Source organism: Ooceraea biroi, chromosome 2 (assembly GCF_003672135.1).
Source record: "Ooceraea biroi isolate clonal line C1 chromosome 2, Obir_v5.4, whole genome shotgun sequence".
NCBI lineage: Eukaryota > Metazoa > Arthropoda > Insecta > Hymenoptera > Formicidae > Ooceraea > Ooceraea biroi.
The window spans coordinates 2,286,003-2,306,055 of NC_039507.1; the positions used below are offsets into that span (position 1 = coordinate 2,286,003).

General features: G+C 41.1%; 1 protein-coding gene across 17 annotated transcripts in view; it reads right to left on the reverse strand.

The window, feature by feature from the left end:
- LOC105287975 (CUGBP Elav-like family member 2) overlaps positions 1-20,053 on the reverse strand; it is a 457,839-nt gene that overhangs the window by 327,668 nt on the left and 110,118 nt on the right. For 9 of the 17 annotated variants that reach the window (XM_026975345.1, XM_026975359.1, XM_026975358.1 and 6 more), the window contains exon 1: positions 1,884-2,772. The exons of 2 other annotated variants lie outside the window; for them this stretch is intronic. The gene's annotated coding sequence lies outside the window, so the exon portion shown is untranslated. Of the gene's footprint in view, positions 1-1,883; positions 2,793-20,053 lie in introns of those variants that run through there. 6 more of the 17 variants (XM_026975344.1, XM_026975343.1, XM_026975342.1 and 3 more) reach the window with 3 other exon arrangements.

Below are 20,053 nucleotides of genomic sequence, written 5' to 3' on the forward strand. Positions count from 1 at the left end.
ATAATGGAAAAAAATGATATTATCATAAAATCTGTTTTATAATTTATATTTATAATCATAGTAATATTTTATAATAAATAAACTAGAAAATATAAAAGATCATTTTTCTACAGTATTACTATTGTTTTATAACATCATATGATATATGATATGATATGATTCGACATGTCAAATAATTATTGGATATGGCATGCCGAATCCGGTATACCGATCAAAAATCGTATTCGGGCCTTATTTGGCATACGCTAGATCAGGCATGCCAGACCAAATTTCTACCCGGGATATTGCGTTATATTATTGACCATTCATAAAGTTGTGAGCTAAATTTTGAGTAAAAATGAGGAAAATAACGGTACAAATAAATAAATTGTTATTCTGTATATTTTTTAAAGTATCTCTTTTCATCGAAAAATTAAAGTCATAACGAGAATTAATTAATTTCACATCGCTATGGGAACATGAAGCGTTTTTAGACGTAGAATCAGTTAAATCTCAGTTATTCTTAAATAATGTTTATAGGAACACGTGCGGCGGCTAGATAACCGAAATGGAAATTGTGCCGATTTCGAAACAAACGGCTCATAGACGCGCGGCCATCGCAACGTTGCGTGCCCGATTCATGAATGCACCGCATTCATAATTCTAACGTCATGTGTGTGTAACGCGCGTGACCAGGTCTAATATAGCGTATAACGAGGCGAACGATCCAACGGCGTAATCAATACGACTTCGAGCAAGTACCAGCGACTATCATCGAATGGTCGTGACAGTATCAAGCAAGGAGAAGGCCAACAGCGATGTCTGTGCGAACAATTACCCGGCGTTCGCTATTAATAGATATTATGTAAAAGAAGAAAGAATGCACGTTACATTCCAACAGAATGGAACACTCGCGAATGTGACGGCTCGTCAGGTGAAATAAAAGTGACACGACGGAAACAGAACGCGTCTTTACCACATGCCTCGCAAACTCAAGGACGTCATGTGTTAACGATCGATAAGGTCGGCTGATCGGATTGAAACGACGTTTCGAACGCAAGTTTCCATATTCCGATGAATATCGAGAATGTTTCCGCGGAAAAGTAAACTTCAGTAGTCGACTCCCGTTTCAAGGAAAACTTGATTCCGCAAATGATCAATTATTTCCCACTAATCGTAAGTCGCCGACAAGCGTTTCTTCGTTTTTTCCACTCGTCAAACCCTCCCACGCGGCAGCGGCGTGACGCAAAACGCGTTGTCGGCGCCACGCGGCCCTCGTGATTTTCCTGCACGCGAAGCGCGTCATTTAATCGATGCATTTTCATGAATGAAAACTTGCACGTTTGCTGAGGTACGTTGGAAACCTAACGTCAACTAATCCGCTAAGAAAGAAAGCAGCGGTTCGCTTGTCAAAAAAGCTGGCTTCGGTATGCTGGAATGCTAAAGCTGGAATGCTAACAGTGCAATCTAGCATATTCCAGCCTGTTCTTCTGACTACCAACATCATTAGGAATGAATCACAGTGATACGCAGTGATGCGATAGATTTGGAAATTCATGTGCACCAGAGCGAACGTGCGCCACGTCACTTTGAAGTCATATTAGGAGACCATATAGCGTGAGTTAAACGCTGTTAAATGTCACGTGTCGCGCGCGAAACAGACTGGATGAATGTACGGAATGCACGATGTAAAAGCCGCGGCGTATACATTAACAGAAACGTGGTATGAAACGTGGGAACTTGGACATGCCGTATAATGCTGGAGAACGCCCGCACTCCTCCACGCCTGCTGCGTGTTTAGCGAAACAGCTGTCCGCAGGGAGCTTATCGAATCATCTGTCGAACGACTTCAACCACGTTACTCCGATATACGTGATAGACAGGATCACAAATGGTTTACGTACCCAATAGTCATAATCCAAAGCTGTGTTTCACTGGTAATCAACGAGACTTTCCTGAGCACTGCTGCCTCTTGCTCCCCCCTGAGTTTCCCTGCACGTTGTACACGGTTCTCACTGGGTGACGTATCAACGGCACGTTGGCATGTTACAAATCATCATGTGATCACGCTAGATGGGAATTTCACCCGCTCCCAATCCTCCACGATGATTATCTTGTAGATCAATCGACGTTACTCGGTTACTCGGTTTGGGATTATTGGAGCATTTTCATATCCCTCGCAAGAGGGATGATTCGCGATAATCAGGATGATGAACAGGCGATATCAGTCTCAATGGGTATTTCGTCAATCCTTCAATAACTCTTTCGCCGCAAGCGAATCGACACCCGGAACAAATTCGACGCCCAGACAGCCGCAGAATGATGATCTGTCCAGTGACCGGACGAGTCAATGACTATTTCGCGTATCCTTTGGTAAATCTGATATCCTCTTATCTGTCACGAGAAGATCGGGGGAGCACTCTAAGAGTCGCCCTCTTCGCAAGACTGTACAATCGCGACACAGGCCAATGAGTACTTGACGAATCCTCGGAAGGGCAATTCTCGGAGCCACGCGCGCGGTCGATCTCGCGGCCGTTGCAGGGCACTTATTCAGGGAGTAAGGGGTGCAACAGAGAAAGAAGGGGCACACACTTGCGTGAACGCACGAGGGGCCACCCGTCGCGATCGCGTCCGCCGACGCGAACAGGTGGGCACACGCTCGACAAGTCACGCCGCGCGCGGAACACGCGAGTCTCGCGAGCTCCGGCGGTACCGACGTAAAATGAAATACGCACGCGTCGTCGCGACGGCTTGACGTCGACTGAAGTAGCGCGGGTACGGCGCCTCGCGCCTGTCCGCCCCTGCTTTGCCGCCACCGCCGCCGCTGCTGCCGCCGCCAGCACCACCACCACCATCGCCACCGCCGCCGCCGCCGCTGCCGCCGTCGCCACCACCACCATCACCTCCACTGCTGCCGCCTGCCGCCACCGCCGCCGCCACCGCCGCTGCCACCATGTTACTGCTCCATCAGAACACAGCGGCGCCACTGCCGCCTACACCCTCAGCGACTGCTCCATTCCCCTGACGTGTCTCCGCGAGCGCTTCAACGTCGCATCATTCGGCGTCGCTGCGGCCACAAGGGTAGACGTGTACGTTAACGGTACGATGATGATGGTTCGAGCGATTAATCGTTGCTCAAGATAATGATGCTTATGATGAACAAGATGCTTATATTGAACATGAAAGAAGCAATCGTTTAATGTAAGATACTTATTCAATCATCCGGATAATTTATGCGTTTCTTTCTTGTTTACTTCAAATATATACTTATAGTTTAGCATAAGAATTATTGAAAGATTGACGAAATATCCGCAGAAACTGATATCATCCTGATATATTTATTTACCTACTTATATATTTAATTACTTTAAAATAAATCAAATAAATCTTTTTATATTAAATAAAAATGTAGTTAACTGGTTCTGTGTCATGAACATATTACATGAGAAAACCGCGCATCATACGAAAAACTACGAAAAATTCGCGCATCGCGCAAAAATATGAGCAATTATGTAAATTTCCTAAAACTGACTCACTACAGTAATAAAAAGAAATCCATACAGCCACTTTGTGCGTTACAGACATATAAATTTCAGGTGTTATATTATATCTTGAAATATATTTTGTAAAGCTGTTATAACTACGCTATTTTAATTATTTTGGTGTGACCAATATTACAAAACCGCAATGAGATACGTATATTTATGATTATGCATGCAAAATTCTAGCTGCATATAATTTGACCACAGATAGCAGATGTTATCTTCTTGCAAAGGCGTAGAAATACGGCCATCACATACATACATGTACGGAGCGTAGCGGACGGAACAGCTAAATGCGAATGCGACATTTCTTGAAGAGTCGGGACGATAAACTCGTGGCTATCATCACGAATGCAAACGGGTCACGAGAAATGAGCCAGAGTAAATGAAACCACCGTTTCGCATGGGAAGCGACGTCGTCGTTTTCGGGATGGAAACCGCATGCTCGTCGCTTAGCTCCGCCATCGCGTCATTCGTCGCCGTTACCGCCCGGAGGAAAAACGCTGACGCCACCAAACGCAGCGACATGTCGCGATGACTCCCCGAACAGCAAAGGAGTCCCATGCATTCATTTTCTCGACAGTTCTCAACTGCGCTGTTCGCGAACTGGGCACTCGTTTGTCGTCCTGCAGTCGCAGATAACTTCCGTCGTGGAGAAAACGTCCGGCAGCTTTGCGTTGCGACTTTGTGACGAGCGCGCGACAGTAATCGAGCAAGAAACAAGAAGTAACGAGATGCAACCGCGCTTCTCCGGTTGAGGACGTAGCTCCGACCGTCAACATACGCGAGAGCCTTAAATTGTCGGAGATAGATGTGTAATAACCAGCGCAGGGGGCTACCGGTAAACTACAAAGAACCGTAATTATGTGGTAGGCGGTTTTTGGTGGCGCGCGCGACCACGTGCGCTCTCGCGCGTTCCATTATGACATTAGAGTATATGCACCCGCGAATGGTCGCCACTTTTGGCCATTTGTCACGACTGTCGCAAGTTCGCCCAGTTTAATGCATCCGCGCCCCCGAGCCGTTCCCGTTTCCACCCGGCGTCGCCTTTGCCGCAATTTTGGTAACGCCGTTAACAGGCAGCGTTTCCTTGAGCGCACAAAGCAACAGCAGTCACGTTCTGAGGTTCGCGGCCGGGCTTGACTGATGCCGGGTTTGGTTGCGAAAGGAACCACCGATGCCGTTCAAGCAAAAGCACCACGCGATCGATTCGTCTCCGATGTTAAGTTCTGACAGAAATAAATTGACTTGAGAAATGATTATTTGTGCTCCAACACTTGTGGTACACGTTTTAATCATTAGTTATATATGTGTGTATAATAAAAGATAATATACTATATGTAAATGTATGTTATATTAAAATAGAATAATATATATATAATATATGTTATATATGTTATATAAAATCGAATGTGTTTGTTGTTGCACGATATTTTGTGAATGATATTTTGTCACAAGAAAACGATTTCATTATCACTATTTGTGAATAAAATGTAAGATATATTTAATTGAGCGCGAGATATTATAATAAAGACAATATAAAATTTATAAATCTATTGACCCGCGCGATGAACTTCATTTATCATCCCAAACTTGCGTATAGATCAATATCGCGAACTGTCAGATTAATGTCTAGATTATTGACAGCAACAGTTCCATCAGTGACTTATTATTATCATTTATAGGCAAAATCACGATTAATAACAGCCAGTGAAGTCGTAGCGATAAATAACCGCTGTTCAATAATCTATTATTCGTCCCACGTTGAATTTTCCTAGCGTGCGAAAGAGTCGTTTTCTTGGAGAGAGAATATACGGACGTTTTCAAGAGGAACGACTCTTAAATTCGCGCGTATCCGTACAAAGTTCGTGCAGATATCGCTCAAATCGTAAGAGGATACGAATATCTTAATAATTAGCTTGTATCACGTCACGTGTATGTGAAAGAAAATTATACTGAAATTGTTTAGTTTATATTTCTGTACAAATTAAATAATAACTTTACTCTTTTAAAAAAGGTCGAATAAATTAATAGAAATAAATTGTCGCATTGTTTTCAAGGATAGTACACATATTATACACGTATATACGCCACAGGAGTACAAACTTGTGCACACTTGTGTAAAGTTTGAAAAATGAGTCAAGTACGCATTGCAAATACACATGTTATAACCTTTGTACGGTAAATGACAGCTTGATATTGATATTAGCACTTGCGCAAAGTATTGAAATCGTTGCTTTTGTCATTTACCAATGTTACATCTCAGGCTTTAAAATCGATTCGTACGGGAAAGTTAGGTAAATTGCTCTTGTTACATCTGTTTATTATACGGTTCACAGCAGTTGTAAAACAAAATGGCAAGTCTTATTAATTATCTACGTCAAATGTTTGCATAATTTCGTTCCACGTGGCTTGCTTATATTATTGTCATAAATCTCTCTCTTATATTTAAAAATTATGTAATGTATTATGAAAAACTTGTTATATATTGCGCAAATATTATTATATATGCATTTATTTTTTATAGAATTTATCATTTCACTTAAATATGATAAACGTATTCTGTATCACAACAAGAAATAATTTTGAAGAAATACCTTTTTTATTTAACACATGTCTAAAATTACTAAAAATATTTAAAAATAAATCTTAATGATACAAAAGGATAAAATACGAAGAAAAAAGAAAAAAAAACAGAATAGATAAAGTTTTATCAAATTTTTATTCTACTGCATTTCCAAAATTTGTATGATAATAAATAATAGCTTAGCTTATGTATTGCTATTCTATTTCTATATAAATGTTCAATTTAAAACAAATATATATAATTTTTTCTTTTACTAACTTAAATTTCATAAATTTATCTATTTATCTTTTAAAAATACTTTTCGTGAAAATTAAAATTTATAAACGCTTTGCATAAAAGTTTAGTAAAATAATACTTTTGATAGTTACATTATTTTTATTTTAGATTTATAAAAGGATGGGAATTCGTGGCAAAGACTACCTGGAAAAACTGACAGCACACAAAACTAAACGCTAATAACACTGCAGAATTATTTATGACTTGCTAAACTCTCACGGGCAAACGCCGCGCAATTTCAATGAAGACTGGAGTTTCAAATGTATAAGTGGATGAAATACTATTTCCTCGATTTTCTCACAACCGCGAATACATATTTTCACTGTAACCGATTATTTAACCGATCGCGCGTCACATCCCCCGTGCAAACCTTTCTAACCCTTAAGAGTGTGCCGCTGACGGCAAAGTTGCCGCCTCGAGAGTGGAACTTTTTAGAAGTTCGCAGTGAAAAGCGGAGATTAGCCCTCAGGAGTTTTAGTATCCGTTCTTACAATGGATTCTAGAATTCTGAAAAACCTCGTTATGGTGAAAAAAGATCAATTGTTCGTTTAGGATTCGCATCCGTTTAAAACCGTTTTAATTACAAAGATCAAGCGGAGAAAGTCTCATCAAAAAGAACTATAAGTGTTGGTCGAAAATGATCTCACGCGAGTTGACCGGCGAAGATTTCGCGCGAGTTGACCGGCGAGGATCTCGCGCGAGTTGACCGGCGAAAATTTCGTGCGAATTGATCGGAGAGGATTTCGCACTAGTTGATCGGAAACGATCTCGCGTAAAATAGTCGGAGAGGATCTCGCGCGAGATGGCGGAGAGTAAGATTACTCCAGTAAGATATAAATAAGATATTTCTTCACTATTTAATTTCATCCATCTGGATTCCTTTATTTGTTCTTTATTATTCTCGGAGAATATTTGCGCGAAAAGCATATGGTTCTATAACAATATTAATGTTTGATTGTATTGTTATGTAGATGTATTACTATTTAAGAAATAATGAATACTACGAGCGCTAAACAACAGAGTGCCTTTATGGTGCGCACTTCTAATTAGATCCTCTAGAAAGCTTACGAATTCTCATCTAGCGTGTTCGCTTCATTACTTCGCCGTTATTAATGTTTACTTTACTTCCGTTTGCGATCGTTTTGTCGCGACGAACGTAAGAAGGTATCCTTTGTACTTAGCTCGGAGGCGTTTTTAGCGAGACGCCGCCAGTTCGAACGCTCGCCGGCAATTACGTTAATAATGCAATCTCATTTACGTCACGCGGGAATTACATCTAAAATAGCTAACGTAGAACATGGGTTAAATGCGAGTATAAGCGGATTAAGCAACCGCCCTCCGTCATACGCCTTACATCCCTTCAGACAGTTGACTTGTATAAATAGAATCGTGATTATCGCAACTTTAATGAATAAATTCTATAATCATGTATTGTAATTAACGTATAGAACGGACTAAAGTAAACCAATAAATTTATTAACAATACAAATTATATCTACGATACAAATTGCCAATTATCTTTATCTGTTATCCGATAATGATGTAAAAGGTTCTTCAATAAATGTCGTCAATCAAACGTTTTTAAATAATCACATTTCCAACTTTAAAGCTCTGCGAACAAAACAAAATAAACTTTGCTTAAACAAAACAGTATAATTCGTAAAATCGTATGCATTAATGGAAATATCTAAAAGACATCAACATTAAGCATACTTTTTTCTTATACATAGTTACATTTTGTGTCATGTTTCCTTTGAGTAACAGTATTTAATAATTATAGATCACGTCTGATGCGCGCTGTAAAATAGTACTCAAGTTTCTGCGAGAACTTGGCGCATGCTGAAAGTCATCCCAGTCTAGATGTACTAGGCTGGCTTCTCGAGCGACGATTTCGACCAGTAGTGAAGTCCGGGTTATCCCAGTAGCATTAATTAACCTGGTCGTGGCCCATGGCAAAGGAACAAAAGACTTCCTTTTCCGTCGCTACTACGAGAGAGAAGCCCTGACTCTTCGTTTTTTCTCGCGCATCGTTGCACAACGTTGCCGGGTACACTGAGCGGGCGGACCAGCGTCGTGATTTTCTGGTAGTCTTTTGGTCTTTGTTCCGACCGATTCGCCCGAACCGGTAAAAAGTTATAAGAAACAAAAAGCACCGTACCCGTTAAATTTATCTTACCGTAGGGAATTAAAATAAACTTTCCACGTAGGCGGTGACAGATACTAGATAATTAACAAAATTGAGATTAAAGAAATTTCCGCGAGTATGAAAAGAAATTATCGCGCTAAATAAATATGTACGTCCCAGCTTTTCTAGGGAAATAAATAATTTTTTATAATATTCTGTAAGCCGCGGCACACAACTGGATTAGTTAACGTTTTAATGAATCCGATATAATAAAATGCATTTAATTAAATTAGCAGAATATAAAACAAAATATCACGTTACGCGCACTCATGTAATGTATAGCAAATTGGATCGTACTAAACTGCACCGCTGAATACTCAACAAATATACATATTATAATTTTTATTATGGAGATTTAAAAAGCTCGGCGAGCGCCGTTATGAACGAAATTGCTCAACGCGGGGAGGGGGGGGGGGCTCTAATGAATCTGCTTGTTTCTGCGCGGAATCAATCTCGCGGTTGCTTGCGAACTGCATGTGTATCGATATGGATAGCGCGCTTCTAGAACTCACTTAATATTCATAACGTCTTTCTCCCTTGGCAACTACAAACACATTTTAATAACATTTTTTACGGGGTGCTCGACCTCGACGCCTCGCGTCAAAAGCGCCGCGGCCACGGCAACGGCTTTTCCTCTCTCCGTTCGCGTTCGTGTTTTCCACGATGGAATATTCTGTTCATTCCCTGACCTCTCGCCACGCCAGTCCGCACTCAGTCATCGACCAATCTTTTCTCTAGCGCGTCCAGCTCCCTCGAAAGTCGGCCACGAAGCATCCAACTTTTCCGAAGTCACGTATTACGGGATGAATCGGAAACGCTCGCGTGCTCCCGGCTGTTTTTGCAATGCGATATTCTCGTCGGCAGAAACCGAGGCGATCATATGCATTCGTGAAAGCGATCCTCCTCATCATCCCCGTCTCATACCTGCTTTTGCGCTTCTTGCGCCTTAAAATCGTAAAAGGTGCACCTCGTCGCGCGACGTCTCTGTGACGTTTTCGAGTCACCGTTGAATATTTCAGTCAATTTGTGAGCTCTTTCACGTGGATTCGTGTCAGATAGTTTTGTAATTTCGATTTCTGTCGACATCAAGATTATAATTTTTTTAAATAATCCTGTTGAGGTAATTAATAAAACACTGCTTCCAATTACAGACAATTATTTATAACGTATATCAGAAAACAATGCATTGAGTTTTAACAAATATAGAATTTTGTAATTATTAAATATTACGAGATATATAATAAACAATGGTTAATATTATTTTCAATTTTTTAATATTCTGCTGTAATGTAAACTAAGTCTCCTGAAAATTAATACATGAAAAAGAGCGATATCTACAAATTGTTTCTTGCATTTTTCTATATTTAAGTAAAACTCATTGTTTTCAAAATTGAAGTATTTCTTTCTTCTGAAAATTAAATCCCACATTAAATTCTTCAAATATATATTGTTATAACTTATAGGAGCAGCGTTTTTAGGGAAAGGCATTATTACTTTTTGCATGATTACTATTACGATACCGCGAGCGACATAACGCAAGGCGCTTCTTCATGTCATGAAGATTATGAAAACGTATTTCCAACGGATGATACGCTCACTGTCGGAACAATGTTGGATTATCATGAAGCGGAATAATCCGATCTTACGACAAGGAGGATCTTACGCGCACTGGGATTCCACGCCGGGAGTGGCAACCGCGTTTTTCCGACGTTATACATACACGGGGGAGTCACGAAGAAAAGTAAATCGGTTTCACATCTCGACTGCATGTCGGCGGAGCATAATGCAGCATCGGTGGTATGCGGCTACGGGAAGAGAGATGAGAAATTAAGTGAACCGTGGTAGATCGCATCGTCGGTGAAGACGTACTCGCCTAAGCCGCTCCCGACGCATTCAAGCGCCTGCATTCACGATGGAAAATAATATTTGTCCATGGATACGCTATCCTGTGCGTGCTCACTGTCGGTCCCTCCATCTTTCCACTGAATCCACCATATCAGAGTTCGCGCTTGTCTGACTGACTTCGCTGTACTAAATCGCTTCTGATTTCGTGGCGGATCTTCGCTGTGAAACCGCGATTTGATCGGCTCATCGAAGCACATCGCGACCATCCGCTCACGTATAGCTCGAATATGTATTTTAGGTCACATCTTGTTACTTCTGCAAAACTAATATTCGGAGGATTCTATAGCGATTGCAATTGTAAAGTCAATAACATCATGAAACAACTTTATAGTTAAGTAATTTGCCTCAAGATTTTACTGCTTATTGTAGAATTTTCAATTATCATTGTAGACATAACGATATTATATAGCTTCAAGTATTAATCTGTTAAATATTAATTATCTGTTAAGTATTAGTATTAATGTGTATTAATCAAGTATTAATATGTGGCCATATTCTAAAATTGTCAATATAAATTTCGCTACGGCGCGGCAATGTTGAACTATCAAAAAAATAGAATGATATTAATGAGAAACGTTGTTTCTTCGCATTAGCAAGTAGGCCGGCACTTTGTACACGTCTATCTCCACAACTATCGCATTATTTCGGTCTCGAACGGCGCACAGGACATCATAATAAAGATATCGATCCACATATACCGTGACCAATCCCCATCGCGGTGCCGTGCTCCGATAGTAGAAGAGTTACAGTACGTGGCTCGTATTTCCCCAAACCCAAACACCCTCTTCCTCAGCAACCCTATTCTATATGCACCATGTGGAACAACGTCACGTCGATATTTATCGACGCGGACCTACGTACGACTCATGCGACATCAAGTGACCCTAATTCGCGCGACAGTTGTGTGCGTGACGAATCGCTTTGATGGAACGCCATCGCTCGTTCTCGTTTTTCGTAATCACAGTGATATTATTTCACGTACTCCCTACATGTATTTACACAGAAATCCTTTCACCGCTGGCCCTACGTACGTCCCGTTTTTAATCAGCTAGTTGTTCTACGATTTCAAAGGATTTCTCATTCGTTTCATCTACTCGTCCTGCTCAAAAAAGACATTTCCCTGCATTCAAGACTACCACGGATTTTTAAAGAATTTGCAAGTTTTTGATATCAATTTCACTATACTGTTATTAGCAACAAAAAATTTCAAAATTGATATATGTTAAAGTTTTTATTTAAACAAAATATACTTTAACGATTATATTATACTTTTAATTCAAATGATTGATGTTGAGTCAGAGAACAAATGAAAATATTACAGAAATTAATTATGATTCAATTTTCATAAAAATTTCATAATTTTTCTGCAAACTTTACAATGTATAGAGTAGCTCATATACGATTGGGCGATTAGCTTGCGCGAATGTGCATACCATGCGTCGCAACTTGCTATAAGCGGATCGCAATCCGTCGTCGATATTGTTCGTCGCTGGTGTTCCAGAGATCTCAAGACGCGAACACTGGGGAGCGACGTGATCATATTCTCGTGAGGCGACGCATATAATCGAGCCTCTCTATCGATCTATGAGCAAATTAGTAACGATACGAGGCTAATTACCGCCGTCTCTACACGTCTCTGAGATCAATGGGATCCGGGATATGTGCGCGGATCGCGGACCGCGTGCACGTATGTGGCGAAAGTGCATTCGTGTTTTCTCAGCCCCGTCTCGTAACCGGAAACGGCACGGTACTCGAGAGACTCCCCGGCCGAATTAGTATTTAATAGCGAAAGTTTTGCGCTGCGCCCGAGGAAGCTATCTTTTCCGTGGACTCGAGGAGCCCTGTAACTAGGACATTATAACTGTGTAGAGAGGAGAGGCGGCGGATGCTCCTCCCGCGGATATCCACCGAAAGAAACGATCCCCCAAATGAGAGACGACTGTTATTCCCGAATCGGGTTTCTGTTTCAGTCAAGTTAAAACTTCCGTTCGAGTCGTTCGTTCGGCTAGATTCACATTAGACTAATTGCGAAAGTTTTTTACTTTCACGCTGATTACCGGCCGTCTACAGGTTTCCACGTAAGAAAGCGGCGCAACTGCAGCTTCGCGATAGGTGTGCAATTTCGGAAAATTCTACTTTCCGCACACATGAGAAGGAAAATCAGATATTTTCTATTTTGAGAAACATTGCAAATGGTATTATTGTTACGAATGCTAAATTCGAGAAAGCAAATTTTCAGTTGCATAAAATCTTGCAAGCTTTCTGGATTCTATTTTGATTATCCTGGTTTTAGAGTAATTGGAGATTATTGAAACTGCAAGTAAAACGTTAAAAATAAAATCGAGCATTTTGGCATATTCTGCAAATAATATAATCAATTAAGTACTGAAACGTAAGCAACGCGAAATAATTCCTGGACATTTATCCAGATTTTTTAATAAATATTGTGATTATTATTTCTGTTTAAGATAATGGAGCGCAGGTGCGTAAACCACGGTTATGTAATTAAATTTGCACCGTGCCATACACCAGCAATCAACGATGCCACTGCGCACTCTAATTGAGTCAACCGTTAAAAGTGCAGGCAAGCCCGTGTTCCTGACTGTAAACCACATATTACGTTACACTATTCAATTTAACGGTTGACTTCCGCGTTGTGTAAATACAAACTCTCGCTTCCCGCACTTATCACGCGCCATATGTCACTTGTCAGGTCTGTCTGCAAAATTGTAATTGGCAAAGAGCGTTTATTCCGTTATCACTATTCGCAGATTGCTATGTGCTTACGCCATGAAACCTGCACCCGCACATTTTTCGACCACATACCGTCGCGCTGATAATTCATCAAAAAATAAATCCAGCTGCAACTGCGAAGAGTGCGAAAAAAATTGGCGTATCACACGCATTTTGCTACATTTCTTGCTTTTTATTTTCGCTCTATATTTTCTTCCTTATAAAAGTTTCCAAGCTACAGCTATTTTCATTCTTCAACGCGGAATAACCGAAATCAGAATTTGGCTTTTATCTGATACTCATCCAATTTTTCGTCATGGTTACTTTTCATGGGCGATTTGCCGTTCCCATATCTTTCTCATTCGGCAGTACCAGTTCTGTCGCGTGTCGTCGCGACGCTTTATCTGCGCACGCGAGGCACACCGCGCACGAAAACACAATTTTAAGCAAGAGCAGGACCGCGTGTATAGGAAAAAAGGGACGCACAAATCGCAAAGGGAAGTCGAGGACGGAAGGATGGAAAGAAAAACGTAGTCTCATCAGCCTCGGCCGATTTCCCGGCGGACCCTCGCGTCGGTCCCCTTTTGACGAGCCCTTCCACGACGATTCTGCATTCGTCATCCGACCACGCGACTCCCCCCCCGCTGTGGGCGAATATTTTCCGGTGTCGACGTACTCTCGGCGCGGTAAATTAAAGCGGCCCCGAAAGCCGTGCGAGCGGGTACATAAAGCGGCACGCGATACGACGAGAAACGACGGAGGCGGACGGCGATTGCGGCTTGCGCCAATAATACGCACACACCTGTTCGACCGAGTAATGGATGGAGTGCGGGTGGAGAGAGACCGACGAAGTCGCTGCCAAGATTCGCGTCACGTTTATATTTATCCGAGTGTACCAGCATCGGGGAATTCGCGCATTCTCGCGAACTTTACGTCGCCTCGTGTCGCGTCGCGACGCGTTGATGTTTCCGTCTTCGTTCCTGCGAAAAATGACCAGAATTTCGTCACTCACGTTTCAAATGACTTGTCAGTTGAATTGTGGCTTTATATTCTATTTCCTGCATCGCGTCATTGATAATAATATGGAATGCAGATTCTTTTTGACTGACTCGTGGATTTAACTGATGTCAATGAAAAACTTCACAAGTAGAATATCGTAAAGTAGAATATCGTATCATGGTATCTGTTTCTTTTGTATTATCATACCGTGATTGTTAAAAGAATTAAAATTTGTTCTTTCTTTAAATAATCTAGAATTTAAGTTAGCTTCTTATGCTGCTTAAATTAAATTTGTCGAAATTGCTTCTGCTTTTATTGCAGTTTTCGCTTTAGAATATTAGCTAAAAAGGGAATATGAGTTGTTTACTATATATATATGTACACGGCATACTCATTGAATCTTTCCGCATATAGTTATGTATAAATGAGCAGCGAATCCACTTGCAATAGATAAAATTGCGAAATAGAGAACGACCAATGGATCTTAGTATAAAAATGTAATTATCGAAGAAACTCCGAACGTGTTTTCAGAGCAAATTCTGTAACAATTTCGATAAGGACAAAAATACAAAGATATACAAAAGACGAGAGGAATCGTTTGCGAGTCTCAAGATATTCGTACGCGATCTGGGCCGGTCGACTTAATCTCGACCCAGGACAGCTTTCCCATTTGTATACAGGAGCCGTTTCTCGTTCTTCACCCTCGGCCGAATCGCCCTCTGGCCTCCAGCTCTTTTTACCTATCGTCCTCCGTGCGCCTTGAGCACGACGCCTGGAAAAAGGGTTGAAGGGGTGGATTGTGTTCCCATTGACACGAGTTTATAGAGTAGCGAGAAACGCATGATCGTAGGGGGAACGGGGAGGATGACGTCGAGAGGGATGAGGTAGGGAGAGTAAGGAGTTCGTGGGGTCGGCGCAAGGACGGATATGGAGCGAGCAGGTGCTCCCCATTTTCGCCCTCTCGGCGTACAATCCTTATAGATAACGCGTCGTTTGTAACTGTCACCGGGTTGGAAGAGAGAGAGATAGGCGGCCGCTACGTAAGTACATGACACATACACACACACACACACACATACACACACGTTGTGTAGCCATCGGAGAGTAAGGCATAGACGGAGGAAAGGAAGGAGAGCAAAAGTTAGAGATAGTAAGAGAGAGTGAGAGGGCGGAGGGTGGCAACGCACGTTACGACCCTTGAGAGCAAGGGGGACAGTTGGCGCCGAAAGCCGATGCGCATGTGGACGCGTACCAACGCGAGAAGGGTTGATTCTATAACGACGTCTCTCGAAGAGACCCCCGCTATATAGCATGGCGGGGTCCGCCGGCCGGAACACCACTGTGTGTCAGTGGAAGCGCGGAGTGACTAATGTTACCTGAAGGTGGATTTGTATACCGGCTGAAATCGATAAGGACTCGAGACGGGTGGCCGAGGGGCTAAAAGGAACCTAGAGCAGCGGATGGATGGTAAGGACGAGTAATGGGGAGAGATGTTCTCACACCCCTCATGTGGAATCACAGAAAAGGGTACTACCGCTATATACGGAGGAGTGATGATCGGGACATCTTCGCGAGAATTCCATAAGTTCACGTCTCACGTGCATCGTATACCCCAATGCGGCGCGTGCCGTGCGATGATTTGATCAGTTTCTAATTGTATTATGAACGTGCACAGATATATATATTCATCATCAACATCTGATTAGATGCAAATTAGAATAATCAGATATTAGAATAAATAGATATAATCAGAATCGCATGATTTATGGTTATTACAAGTTCCGTAGTCGCCTTGTTAGATTCTCTGCCTTTTTGCGGACGTAAAACATCGTGATTGTTTTCGTCCTCGAAATCTTTTACTGTCCCAGATTTATTCGCGATAAAATTTCATGGCGGTTGCCAATCGCGCCATTACTATCAAGCGCGGAGCGTTCGGGACGACGCCCGTTCATCGTACGATGATCACCCGGATCGTCAGGAGTAGCCGGGTGATGGGTATACCATAATCGACCATCAAACATGCCGGGGTGCCCGACGTTCATTCGCTTTCACGTTGCCGCAGCGACAAGCCCGACGAAGTTTAAATCAGCCCAGCAGGGTGGTGCACAGCGGAGGAGCCAACGTCCGCTTGGCGGAAAATATTCGGAGCCGTACAAATGACCGCGAAGTGATAAATAATGTAACGGAGCTGGGTTCTCGTGTTACGTGTCGCGGATAACGTATCGTTTCCATTATACGTCCGTACCTAACGTTACGTCCGAATGGACATCGTATGGCTCAAAATATAGTGTTAGACTGCGACTGTGTGGAAAGCCTCGTGTATACGAGCTCCCATTAGCTGCAAAAACCATATGAAATTACATGAGAAGTGCGTTTACAATGTACAATACTTGTGTGGATACTTATGCAAACCACCATATATTTTTATGTTGTTAATAATCGTTCAACGTAGTATCATTCTGATTTCATAACGATATTTTAGCAGTTAATCTGATACAATATTTTTAAAATGTTGTCGCCTGTTGTTCAAGATTTCAACAAATTTTCATATAAATATGCACATATGACACTAAGTGTATAAAAGAAATATATGCTCCTCGAATACAGACTTTTTCATATTTTAGAGCACTCAAAATATCGTTAGGCAGTCCGTGTATGGTTTGAAGAAAATCCATTACATTCTGCCATTCAAATCCACATCCATAAATTAACTCGACAGAAACGCGTCAGGAAATTAAACTGAAATTATTTGAAAAAAGCAAATGGAAAACTTTTTACTTCGTACAATTGATATTTTTTCACTCTTTGTATTAACGATGACGCGTTCAGTGCCATTTTTATTTGTTATGTCATGAAGTAAATAAATTACTAGACGTATAGCCCCGCGCTGCTTCGTGAGATTTGATGGATGCGCGGATCGAAAGAGAGTTTGTTGCCATGTCCAGTCTCGATAAAGGTAACGTTGATTTAATAAAATTTATCGGATAAATCCGAGCACTAAAATTCGCCATTTCAGAGAAGTAAACATTTCCCTTTTCGAGACAAAATTGTCTTGCCGCTGCATTTCGCGTGGAGATATTTTTCACGGTGCAGCAATCTGGCTACGTGCGACGCAAAACTGGCGGCGATATATTTTGGAAAGAGTAGAGATTCATTACGGCATTACGGCCATAAAACCTCTTTCATATTATTCATCCTCGCGTAGCGAACGTTACGTTTTACTGAGCTGACTTTGAGTGAATCACGTAGCACGATGAATTCTTTTTTTTACAGCTTGACTCATAATGTTGGATTCACTCAAAACTACTAATTTTTTAACAACTCAAAGCGAATGATAGTCTTGCGTAAAATGCATATAATTGTTGCACTGTAGTACTTTTAATATATAGAACGTGTATGTAACAGAAAATTATAAAATTATAAAATTCTGTGTAATGATATTGTAAATGCGTTTTTAACAACTTCTATTAAAATTCTTGATGGAGTTCCAAATTAATAAGAATATCCAAACATCCAATCTGGCTTTTCGAACTTCTTGGTTAATGTTCTTTTATTGATGCATTTTTATTGCTTATTCTCGCGCGATAAAAATTGACAGAAACTGTCGTTGCAGCGCGTCTCTCGCGGTAAACAGAATTACGGCAGCATTAAGAGTCTCCGTGCTCGAAGCGAAGTGACGGCCGACCGCGTCGCGTTGCCAGGAAAACTTCTCTAGTGTTCGTCGTTACACCTCGTTGTACCCCGTCGGGCGTAGAAAATAATGTGGCGTGACTAGAAGACTCTCCCTTGATTCTCTGCCAGATACGCAATTTACGAGCACACCGTGCGGACCGATGGGAATTCCGCACGAATTTGTCGTTTCTGTATTCCTCCCATGAAGATTGATATCTGAATCCCGAAACGAAATCGAAGACGCAAGAAGTATGACGATCTGCCCGAGTGAGAATGATTTAATAAAGCCGATTACTTTCAGTAGAGATGAAGAAAGACACGTGGACTGCATTATTAGACACGAATTAGTAAAAGTTAATGTATTAATTAAAGCTAAGAGACTAAAGCTGTTTATGTTTTACTAGCTTTATTTCCTAATTTATATCATAAAAACTATGAAAAAAGATTTTTGCATCAACACATTGCATTCTTGGAGGATTTCTGTTCATGCGGCGATTATATTTTTTATCGGATATTTTCGCGGCCGGCCAAGCCGTTCATTCTGTAAAATCTCTCTATTCAGGGAGCTCTTCCGGCGGCTGGGAGTCCATGTCGGGATTCGGAAGCGAGGAGCGAGAGAGTATCGAGAGCGTATTAACCGTCCGGCTTTGGGCAAGCCGATGTCAATACAAGCTGGAACGGAATCACGAAGTGAAAACGACTCGAAGGTATTGGGCAGCCGGCCAGAACGTCACTGATATCGTCTTGTATAAGTTTCCCATCTAAGTTTCCTTTCGTTGGTCTATCGGATCTGCGAAACGTTGTATCGCGGTTTAAAAACGAATTGAGTAGCATTCTCCTACGAGACAAGACTAATCGTGTATCGCGATTACAACTGACTTGATCAAACAGACGCAGAAAGCGAGTTACACCATTAAAGAAATTTTAATTTACGTAGAAAGTAACATATTTTTCCAATACACACATATGTATAACTAATACAGATATTTAAATAAAAAATATGTACATATAATTAAAATAGAACAATATAAATAATAAAATGCATATAGCTACGAATTTAATTATTTAATTATCTACCACATTAAATGCACCTAAATTCAATTAAAAATTATATTTAGTTTATTATGACTTATTTTAAATGGTTGAAAAATTAAAGTGCTGATTTTGAGTAACTAAACTTTTTCTTTGTATTTCAAGTTACAATCGATAAACCCAAAGCAAGCCGCTAAACCAGACTTTTGTTAGTCAACTCAAACTGTTGGCGCAATGGAGCAAAGAGGTTTTATGACATATTTTATTTCAATATATCCTCAAAAAAGAACGCATACTCAGTATTTCAATTGTAAAAAAATCCAGGGAAAACCGACGAAGATACGAAAAAAACGGGTAGACATATCTTTAACTATTGCTCCACACAAAAGTCAATGGAAATAAACAAAAAAAGAGAATAAAACAACGGCGGGTTTAACATTCGACGGTGAAATCCTGGTAAGCCGACGGACTCCGTCAGGATCAAAGTTTATCGGATTCGTATCGGAGAGCCGCAAACTTTCCAGCAGAAAAGTTGTGCACATAAAAAATCAATCGGCGGTATCGTTTGACAGACGTCAGGAATGAAGCCGCGCATCGCCGGTAGTTTATTGTGGTATCGAGAATCGCGAAGCGCTCGGGGCACAATAAAATACCACCCGGCAATGTCGATCCTATATCTTCAGGGTTCATCCATAGCAGGGCCAGACGCATAAACCATAAAGACACGTGCTACCTATGAAATTCTCTGGCAAACGTATGTCTCGGTAGAAGCCACCGGGGAGTTCTACATACGTTTGCCGCTAAGGAATCCCTAAACGTGCGAGATTCTATTCGTTTTCCTCGATTTTCTACTTTTGTTCTTGTAAAACATGTGTGCAGTGTACATGTAGGCGGTGCCTCAGGATTTTATTCTTGATATCAAAAATTCTTATCATTAGGATAAGAAAATTGTAATTTTGACTCCTCATCTTTCATAGCAATTGAAATTTGATTATCAATTTCAGGGTAGCAGACGTCTATCCTTGTTCGAGAAGATTAATACTCTGGATTCAAATTTCACGATCCCTGAATAATTAATTAATAATATTGTCTAACTGTTAGACTCTAATATAATATTATATCTATAGAATTATGAGTACTAAT